The sequence below is a fragment of the Octodon degus genome, unplaced genomic scaffold (genome assembly GCF_000260255.1).
Source record: "Octodon degus isolate 3935 unplaced genomic scaffold, OctDeg1.0 scaffold00067, whole genome shotgun sequence".
Classification (NCBI taxonomy): Eukaryota; Metazoa; Chordata; class Mammalia; order Rodentia; family Octodontidae; genus Octodon; species Octodon degus.
In genome coordinates this window covers 5,246,541-5,256,651 of record NW_004524643.1, presented here as the reverse complement: position 1 = coordinate 5,256,651, position 10,111 = coordinate 5,246,541, and positions in this window count along the sequence as shown.

The following is a 10,111-nucleotide window of genomic DNA, read 5'->3' as shown; positions in this document are numbered from 1 at the left end:
TCACTGCACAGATCAGACTCCTAGTGATCCTCCTGGTTTCAGCCTCCCCAGAGCTGTCATTACAGATGTGGGCTACCACGCCCAGACCTGGTGGTTGGCTCAGCACACCTGCGGGTGTTTTGGGGTACTGGATACCGAACCCCAGTTCTCTGCATTTGCTTAAGCAGCTATCTTGCCAGCCCTTCATCTGCTTTTCTGTAGCTATTTTTGAGGGGAGAGGCAACTTCTATTATTTTTTGCATTGCTTTATTAAAAATCTAAATATTCAATGCAAAAATTTTCAAGGCACTTATTCACAGATATGAATATATTCACTTTATTTATTTATTTATTTATTTATTTTATATTCACTTTAAAAATTAATGGACTATATACTTGGTAGTTTGAGCAACTTTGTGTAGATTGTAGTTCAGTAAAGAATTGTGTATCACAAAAATGATTAATTTTGAAAACAAGCCGTGTGATTGGGTGGGTGCTCTGTAGGATCCTCTTCATTGCTATGGTCTCCTTCCTCATTCCCGTGTTAACTGCAAGTTCACAGGTTTTCAGTTAGGCCACTCCTGTCTCAGCCCTTCCTGTAAGAGGTCTTAGTTCTGTCTTCCGCTGCCCTCAGCTACCCAGCGGCACTCCCACCTTTGTCCTGTGATGTTACCCTTCTTCAACAATTCCAGCTGTTGGCTCTGTGAGTCACAAGGCAGGATCATGTAACAGTAAGGACATGGGTTCAAATCACCACTCTGCAGCGGTATCTAAATATTTGTGCAGGTTGTTTGAGCTCTCTGTAGCTTTTTCTCATTAAGATGAATATCATTATAGCTTATGTCTAGAGGTTCCCCCAAATCTCCTGTTCTCAAAGACAGGACTTTTGGAAAGTGCCTGGATTATGGGGGCGTTATAGCCAATTGGGGTGTTAGGAGGCAGGGTCTGGTTGGAAGAGCCGGATCACTATGGCCATGGCCCAGACAGGCTTATCTCCCTCCTTCCCTTCATCCTCTGTTTCCTGTTCACCATGCTTTGAGCAGTTCTCCTCTACTGTGCCTTCCTTTGTAGGAGGAGTCTGAATTGCAATGGGAGCTGTTGTGCTTTGGGGTTCTGTAAGGGAACCAACAGAATACAGGACACATATTTTATAAAATTATTTATAATAGCCAAAGAATCATATACAAAAAGAGAGAGCAGGTAATCTGTCCATGTGCTAAAGGCCAAAGGATCCAGCTGAGGGGCCGGACGCCACGAAAATGTCCTGCATAAGTCCAGCTGAAGACCTGTAACAACGCCTCCCAGAAGTCCCGCTGCAGGCCTAGAGCCCATGACGATGTCTCATGCAGGCCTGCTTCATGGATCTGTGCTGGGAAGATCCAAAGGTCAGCGACAGAAAACAGGAAGTCTATCCCAGCAGGACAAAGGATCAGCACTAGCAGGCTGAGGGGTCTGCACTGGAGCCAGGAAGCGACGCTCAAAGTAAGAACCCGAACAGCCCCCAAAAGTACCACAGCCATCCTCAGCAACAGTGAGGTCCCAAGCTCTCCCAGTGACGAGGAAAGCTGTGTTCCCACCAGGAAAACCAGTGTGACAAGTATCTTCATGAGGCTGAGTTGTACATCATCTTCCCCTCCTGAGCCAGGAAGCGATGCTCAGGTTGAGGACCAGAGCTCTGTAGCCATTCTCAGTGACAACGAAGGTCCCAAGCACCTCCTCTGATAAGAACAGCCAAGTTCACCAGGAAAGTCACATGACAAGGTCCCCTGAAGAACAGCCCAAGAGAACAAGGAACTCCCAACTGCTCCTCAGTCGCTTCCAAGCAGCTTCACCTGTCCTGCTTCTTACACTGCTGGGGGGCCTGGCACACCCAGCGCCACACTGGTTCAGTTCAGCTGGGGGTTACGAGTTGACTACCAGCTGGCAGCCCACCGCAGGAGCCAAATAAACCTCCTCTTCTTTCACTTGTGGGGGCTGGGTGGTGTATCTCAGTGACATAGATAGTGACTAAGTGCCACATAAGAGATGGCAAATGGATATTCCGCTTGGTTCAGATGAACATTCCCACTGAGAATGACTAGAAAAGTTGGACAAAATGTAAAATAAATCTCCTGGAGATCACCTCAAAACAATGACATTTATAAAGCCAAGATCCTACAAGGCCAAGAAGGAGTCCCAGATAGACAAACACATTGATTGGGGATAAGTTGTCCCCCAGGGCACCTACCAGTCTGAGAAGAGGTAGTTGAGAAATTGAGAAGTGGTGACAAGGATAAATGTCCAAAAGTTCAGGTACCCTTCAATGGGAGGAGGGTGGGGTCTCAGGAATCCCCCCTCCCCTTGCTTTGGTCTGGGACTGTAAAAATAGCCTGCTCTAATGGACAAAAAGAAAATAAAGATATTTTCAGTTGTTTTTTTTTTTAAAACCCCACACTGACCATTGTCAATGGTTGAACCAAACAAAAGGGAAACATTAAAGTAGACAGCAGAAGGGAAAAATCTTCCTGGGCTGGTGAGATGGCTCAGTGGTCTAAAGCACCTACTTAGAACAAGCTTAGCTAAAGCACAGGGACCGCGGTTCAATCCCCCAGCACCACATGCCAGTCAGCCCCGCCCCCTGGTGGGCTGAGCTGGCCACACACACACACACACACACACACACACACATAAATAAAAATTAAAAAAAGAAAATCTTCCTGGATGGAAGCTGGGAGACACAGAGAAGAGAAGACAACACATAAATAGGCAATATCATGGGCAAACCTCACAGCACCGCAACTACACACAGTAGCAAAGGGAACCTCTCACGGGCTTTCTAAAAGCGTACAAATTGAATTAAAATACACACAGTAGAAGCACTCAAATTGGGAAGTGTGCAAATGAAATTAAATGGAATAAGGTCCTGTCACTGTCTGGGAATTAGGACATAAAAGAAGTTGATATTGGACTTTGATAAATCAATCATCTTGTTATAATCTCCAAGGTAAACATTAATTTTTTTTTTTTTAATATTTTAGGGAAGGGTCTACAGGGTGTTCAGGGTCTCACTACTAGATCAGACTTACAGTGATCTGCCTGTTTACAGCCTCCCAAGAGCTGGGATTACAGGTGTGCGCCACCACACCCTGTCTCAACTGAAGTCTCACCACGCCCTGGGGCAGGACCAGCATGGCAGGCCTGCAGATCAAAGCCCCCAAGGTAACTATTAAAAGGATAGTAAAAGAGTGACTGTAAGTATGAAGTTAAGGGGAAGAGAATCAGTGTCTAGGTGCTCCAGTCAGGCATCTTTCATTATATATATATTTGTATTTGTCATATAGCTGCCAACTTTTCTTTTGCATTATTTTGTTTTTAACCATATTACTTTATGTGAAATTTTTATATTTTTTTCTTTTATTTTGACAGACTTTATTTTATTTTTCTTGTGTAAAAATGCTTTATGTTGCAGCTACTGCTGGAGCTTGAGTCCTCTGGACAGAGACTCTGGCATGGGTTTTCACAAGCTGGTCGGTGAATTCCTGATAGGGAGACTTGGTGAACACAGTCTCTTTCCAGAGGTCTGGGGTCAGATAGCTGTAGGTCTTGGAGGTGGCATCAAAGGTGGCCTTAGCAAGCTTGCCCAGAGTAGCAGTGCAGCCCCTACCATAGGTGTAGCAGTCATCAACACCAGCCATCAGCAGCAGCTTCTTGGGCACAAGGGCTGAGACAGTGCCAGTGCCTCTGGGGGCAGGGATCAGACGCACCAACACAGAGCCACAGCTGCCCGTCATCTTGCAAGGAACAGTGTGGGGCTTGCTGATCTTGTTCCTTTCTGCATGGATACAATGGAGTGTGTGGCCAGGATGATGGTCCCGCGAATGGCAGCAGCTACTTCCTTGGAACACTTTACACCCAGGCCAACATGACCGTTGTAGTCCCCAGTGGCGCCAAATGCCTTGAACCTGGTCCACTGGCCCCATGAGTTTGCTTCTGCACAGGCATGATCTGCAGAACTTCATCCCTGAGGGATGTGCCCAGGAAAAAGTCAATAATCTCGGACTCCTTGATGGGTAAGGAAAAGAGAAAAATTTTCTCCAGGGACTTGATCTTCACATCCTTGACCAGCAGCCCAGCTTGGTGACAGGAGCACGCTTTGTTCTTGGCCTTACTGCTGTGAGCCCATCGCCTCGGCCAATGCCCCTCCTGTGCCTGGGACTTCGAAGGCCACTGCCAAAGCCTCCACGGAAGCCACCCCAGGCTGCTGTGCCCCTGGGGCCTCTGGGCCCTCCCGCTGCACTGGCATCATCTGCCATATGCTGTTTCCCAGAAAAAGAAGCAACTGCCTTACTTCTTATTGTAAAGCTCCGGTTAGCAATAAGCTAATCCTCCCAAAACAAAATTAAGGTAAAACCCAAATGGCTTGCTTTCACCAGGGAATGGTAGCTCGTGTAGGCATGAATGCCGCCTGTGATGGGTGGTTGTGCGCCCTGAAGAAGAGATGTCGAGGCCCTAACCCCAGTGCCTGAGTATGACCTTCAAAGACAATCTTTGAAGACGGAATTAATTGGTGGAATGGCACAGCAGGTCCTTCTGAAGCATGGTGGCCACTCGACTCTGTATGATTGTGCCCTTAGGAAAACTTTCTCACAGACAGGCACAGACTGAAGACCGTAGGAAGCCACACAGGACGGAAGTGGCCATTGGCATCAAGCTGCCTCAGGTCAAGAAACACCTGCAGGAGGCGAGGGTGAGGTGGGGTGAGATGAGGTTCCTCCCATGGAGTATCCAGGAAAGATGCCCAGAGTTGGGACTTCTGGCTTCCACAACTGAAGGAAAAATGATGTCTGCTGTTTAAACCCACCAAACTCATGGACTTCTGTGACAGCAGCCCTAGAAATCTACCACACATCTAAGGGACAAAACGGCAGTCCCCACAGGCTGTGGCGAGGGTTTTACAAAAGCTCTGGATCCCAATCAATAATCAGAGGCTCTGACCACATCAAAGCAGGAGGGGAAGGAGCAGCCTGCCGGAGCTCCTGGGGGACCTCTGTGATCACTGAGAGCAACACATGCTGTCATGATGAAAGCAGTCTGAGAGATGAAAGGCCCCCCAGCCACTGTCTTAAGGGACAGGCCCCTGGGACATCCTGCCAGAACTCTGGGGTGTCAGGGGTGGTCTTGGAAGGTCAGCATGCCAGGGAGCACGTCCCCCAGGAGTCCCACTTGCTTCAGCGGAGGTGACCCAGGTGGCAGGAGTGGGTGAAGGAACAAGGGTTTCTCTAGAGGGCAGGCAAGGATGAAGGTAGAAGACCTCGGTTATAGTTGGTGACGTGGTGGCCTGAGATGAGATGTTTCTGAGGGTCACAAAGGATGACGCCAGACCAAGAGCCTCAGAACCAGCCAGTGAGGGACGAGAGGGTGACGCTACTTCTTTAAAACAGGTGACTTGACTTATCTCTACTTCCGAGTCTCCTAATAAACTGTAGACGCTGGTGCAGGAGTTTCTTCCCCAGGCATAATCAGGTCACAGGCCACTGTGACTCCACTCAGAGTCTTGACGGTCCTTGCCCCTGCCCCTTCCTGGGTCAGTGTGATCCATAATACAAGCCTTCTTGGTGTCTGTTGTAACTGTCTTTCTCCAGTCTTGCATGACCTGCAGGAGTAAGCATCTCTGCTTCCATCTTGGCTGGAGGAGACACTAATGCTACGCAGACCTCAGACGTTTCCTTCTAGAGAAGCAGATCAGAAGTGTCACCTCTAGCGGTGAGGTGGGAGCAGTTCCCCAAGGCCAGATAGGATCTCCGGGAAACACCAAAGGCTAGACTTGAAATGCTGTCCCATGAAGGTGTTCAAGAGGCTGGGCCTTTGATCAGCAGAGGTCATTTCAGAGGCTAGATGGCCAGAGACGTTGGCATGCTGACTCGGATGACGCAGGGAGGGAGGCAGTAATTCGAGGGGTGTGCTTCCTGGCTGGGTCTCCTCTGGAGAATAGCATCTATTCTGCTGAGATTAGAAATGACATTTTTTTGGTTCTGCTGTTGGGATTTGAACAGCTCAATATCCACCAGTGGTCAATCCAATGCTAAAAGGACATTTCAGCTGTTTTGCATTTTTTTGTCATTTTAAAATTGGAACAGACTTAGATGAGGCTGGCACTTATAGACACCCTCAAGGAAGGGAAGGATTGGGGCGAGGAGTCAGCTCCATTTCACAGGTAAAAACCATGAGGTATAAGTCCTCTGCTATCAGAGCTGGAATCAGAGCCCTCTCAGAGACAATTAGCTTGTGGGATCCTATTTAAAAACAGTACTAGGCACCTACTGCATAGTTGTTTTGTTTTTTTTTTTCTTTTTTCCTGGAGTTACTGATGCATAGGTGTCCTATGATTCTGAGAACAGGAAGGGAAGTGGAGTCTTGTGCCAAGGATGTATTTGGAGCTGCTAACCAGTATCAGGCTGTTTGAGTGCCGCACAGGACCCCAAGGCCTGGTGCCCTGTGCCCAGCCTCGGGGCTCCTCTTCCCCTTCTCTCTAGGGACCTATAAACTCCACCTTATCTCACTTCCCAAAACAAACTCCCTCGGCCCTGTGCTCTTGGTTCCTTGTCCTTAGGACTGCAACACTGGTGAGAGTCTTTAGCACCTGCAGCTTGATTTTAGGCAAAAGCATTGCCCATGGGGGCCAGGGAGATGGCTCAGTAGAATAAGCACTTGCCTGGCAAGTGCAAGGACCTGAGTTCAATCCCTGGTTCTGCCAAAAAAAAAAAAAAAAAAAAGCATTGCCCGGAGTTCACGACTGTCAGAAGTACTTGAGCACCCTAGATAAATAAGGGGACTCTCCCTCAAGATCACACATTTTGAAAGCTTTTTGTGAAAGGGGGCACAGTTAGGTTAGTTGTTTTGATTTCTTTTTCTTTTCTTTTCTTTTTTTTTTTTGGCATTTTAGTACAGGGTCTATAGGGTCTCACTACCCAGATTGGACTCGTAGTGATCCTCCTGTTTTTAGCCTCCCAAGTGCTGGGATTACAGGCCCAGGCCATTCTTGGTGGCCATCAGCGTGCCCTGGGGGCCACGGCAGCATGGCATGCTGGGGATCGAACCCTGGTTGCTGCGCCTGCCTAAGCAGGCACTTTAGTCCACTGAGCTATCTGGCCAGCCTGAAAAAAATATTTTCATACTAGAGTATGTATAATTGCTTTACAGAAGGAAATATAAAATACTATGTGAAATGGCAGCTTTGGCTCCTCTTCCCAGGTTAGCCCTGAGCAGAGTGGGGACCAATGTGGGCAGGGAGGAGGCCAAGGGGAACCCATCCAAAGGGGAAAGGGAAGGAGCAGGTCACACAAGGCACAAGAGCCAGGCCATGCATGCTGGTGGTCACGGACACAGGCTCCAGGGACCTATAGCGGGGCCCAGTCACTACTGTGGACCTTGACTACCTTAGGCAAGTCCCAGAGCCTCATTGTGTCTCAGCGTTATTCTCTAAAAGGCTTACACTGAGCTTGTTGCTTTCAGGACTCCATGGGCTAAGGCACATGCAGGGCTTATTCCAATACCTGGCGGAGGGCCAGGGAGGTAGCTCAATGGCAAAAGCACCTGCCTGGCAATGCAAGGTCCTGAGTTCAATCCCCAGTACGATACACAAAAAGAGTCTGGCCTTCAGTAGCTAGCCGGTAAGACGGGCTGAGCGCCCAGAGGTGATCACTGTGAGCAGACACTTGAGCGGCTCCCCAGGAGTGCTGTGATGCTAGTTTTTTGGTTGTTTTTTTTTCCCAGTCAGTGTTGGGGATCCAACCTAAATCTTGCACATTCTTGTTTTTCTTTTTACAATTTTTTTGAAATGTGCTGAAGAGCGCGAACATGAAATTACACAACCTGCCCTGAAGGCTCAGCGGTGGTGGGCTGCAGACACCAGCGGCAGCGAGGCTGACAGCTTGCAGCTCTAGGAGCAGAAAGAGGTGCAGGAGCTGAAGGAAAGGCTGACGGTGGGCTCTCCTTACCGCTCCATCCTCCGCAGGTCAGGGTTTGCCAAAAGGAGCAATTGTATACATTTTCACTGATACTGGATGGAAAGGCGAATACCCTCAAATAGGGGATCAGATAAAAGCTTTCAAGCCAGGGAGAGGAACTTCATGGAGAATGGAGAGAGCTCCTGGGACGGGTCACTTGGTTAACCCAAGTGCTAACTCTTGTGCTTTGCATGCTGCTTGTGCACTGGAGCTGAAAACAGGACAGATGTACCAAGAGTGGCCTTAAAGGAGGCGGCCAGCCCTGTGCACAGGTGACTGTTCGTACTGAGCGAATGGAATCCCAAACCAGGCTTCCCCAGGGAGGAAGAGAGAACAGGGGCAGCTGGGCTAGAGCAGCCCCCACCTCTCCCTTTCTCCATCTCTGAAAATAGCCTTCTTTGTTGAGAGAATGCATCTGAGGTGAGCCCCTGCTCCTCCTCCGCTGAGATCGATGGGAAGGGACTCATGTAAGTCCTTCCAGGTGCCCGCGGGTAATAAAACATCTAGTGGTAATCCATGGACTCCCACACGAAACCAAAGCTTCGCCCAGGTTCTTTCACTGAAAAGAAAGAGATGAAATGGATGCCGCCCTCGGAGAGGCCAGACCAAGCCCACATGAGTACGTTTTGATTCCTGAGACACAAAACCATTTACTTTTGGTTCACTTCAGTTTTTAGAGTGGGGCACATATAACACATTTCCATCCACATGAATGGCTCCCGATTGTTGGAGCAAATTAATCTTTTACAAGCTACTCAGCACTGAGGTTAGAAGATAAACAGTAGGTGAAATCGGACGCTTTCCCCTGCACATGAACCTTCTGATGACAATTTGAGCTCCCCACATCCAGTGACTGCCACTCTCTCTGCCCCTGTGGTGGCCCCAGCCGCCCCCTGCCACCTCTGCCCTGCAGATGTAGCTCTCTGATCAGCCACCTGGGTGGGGCATGCTGCCATTTTCAGTTTGTTAGAAAAAACCTGTAAATCTGCTTCCTGGGAAGAGAGACACTGCTGAATTGTCATTTGCCTCCCGAATGCAGAAAACATCAATTTCATTGCGGCTCATCAGAGTTGGAAACACCTGCCACTTCGTTTCTCAGTTGCAATTAACGTGCCGCATCTCGGCATTGATTGATTCCAAGCAGCCTAACACTGCCAAAGTCAAGGTTTAAATGAAACAGTACAATCTGATATTATTTTTCACAGTTTTAGACACACGAACTTATTTTCCTTGCCAAAGAAGCACTGCAACAGTGAGGGGTGTCAGTCTTTATGCTTCACATAAACGTGAGTAGAATAGATCGGCGATTATATTAAAAAAAAAAACAAACAATTTTTTATCTCTGGGTAGGAGGGTGGTTGTTATTCTTGATCTTTGTGTTTCTCAGGAGATGGAGAGGAGGATTACAATTCTTTCTGTTTCTCAGCATCTAGCACAGGGCTTGCAGAACCCCAAGGGCACGGCATAATAAGTAGATCAATAAATGACTGCTTTGGGAGAACACACTTGACAACTGGCCTCTTGGTCCAACTTACACGAAATTTGGTGTTGATGACTCTCATAAGCCCTTTGGATTCATGTGGAGGGTATGGAGAGATTGACCATGAGATGTAACTGGAGGCTGGGACTCCATGTTCTGGTCAGAGTCCTACATTGTTTGGCCCAAAGCATCTTCACTGAGCTCTTTTATGGGGTGGTCAAGGCTCTGTGCTTTTTCATCATAATCCTGTAATACTGGTACAAAGCAAGCGTCTTCAACATGTGCGACATCTTATATTTTGAAAGTCTTAAACATTCTCTGTTGTAAGGAATGAAATTGTTTTAATTAGTTTAACAGCCATATTTGTGTACTTTGGGGAATGTCATTTAAATGGCTCGTACGTACTGGTTAAGCAGAAAGCTAGCATAAGTAGAAAACTGTGAAGGAGGAGGCTTATGTTTTACACTTGGCTAGATAAGGTTAAGCCTTACGACACAAAACATACCCTGCTGGAGAAAACAAACAACTTGCATGAACAGAAAATAGGGCCAAGAACCCTGTTTTGTTAGTCCTCTTGGGAGAATCACTTTTACTTGAAAATATGACAAAATACGTGGTAATTCATTCTCTTGGACAACAACAATCCACACACATTAGCTATTCCAGC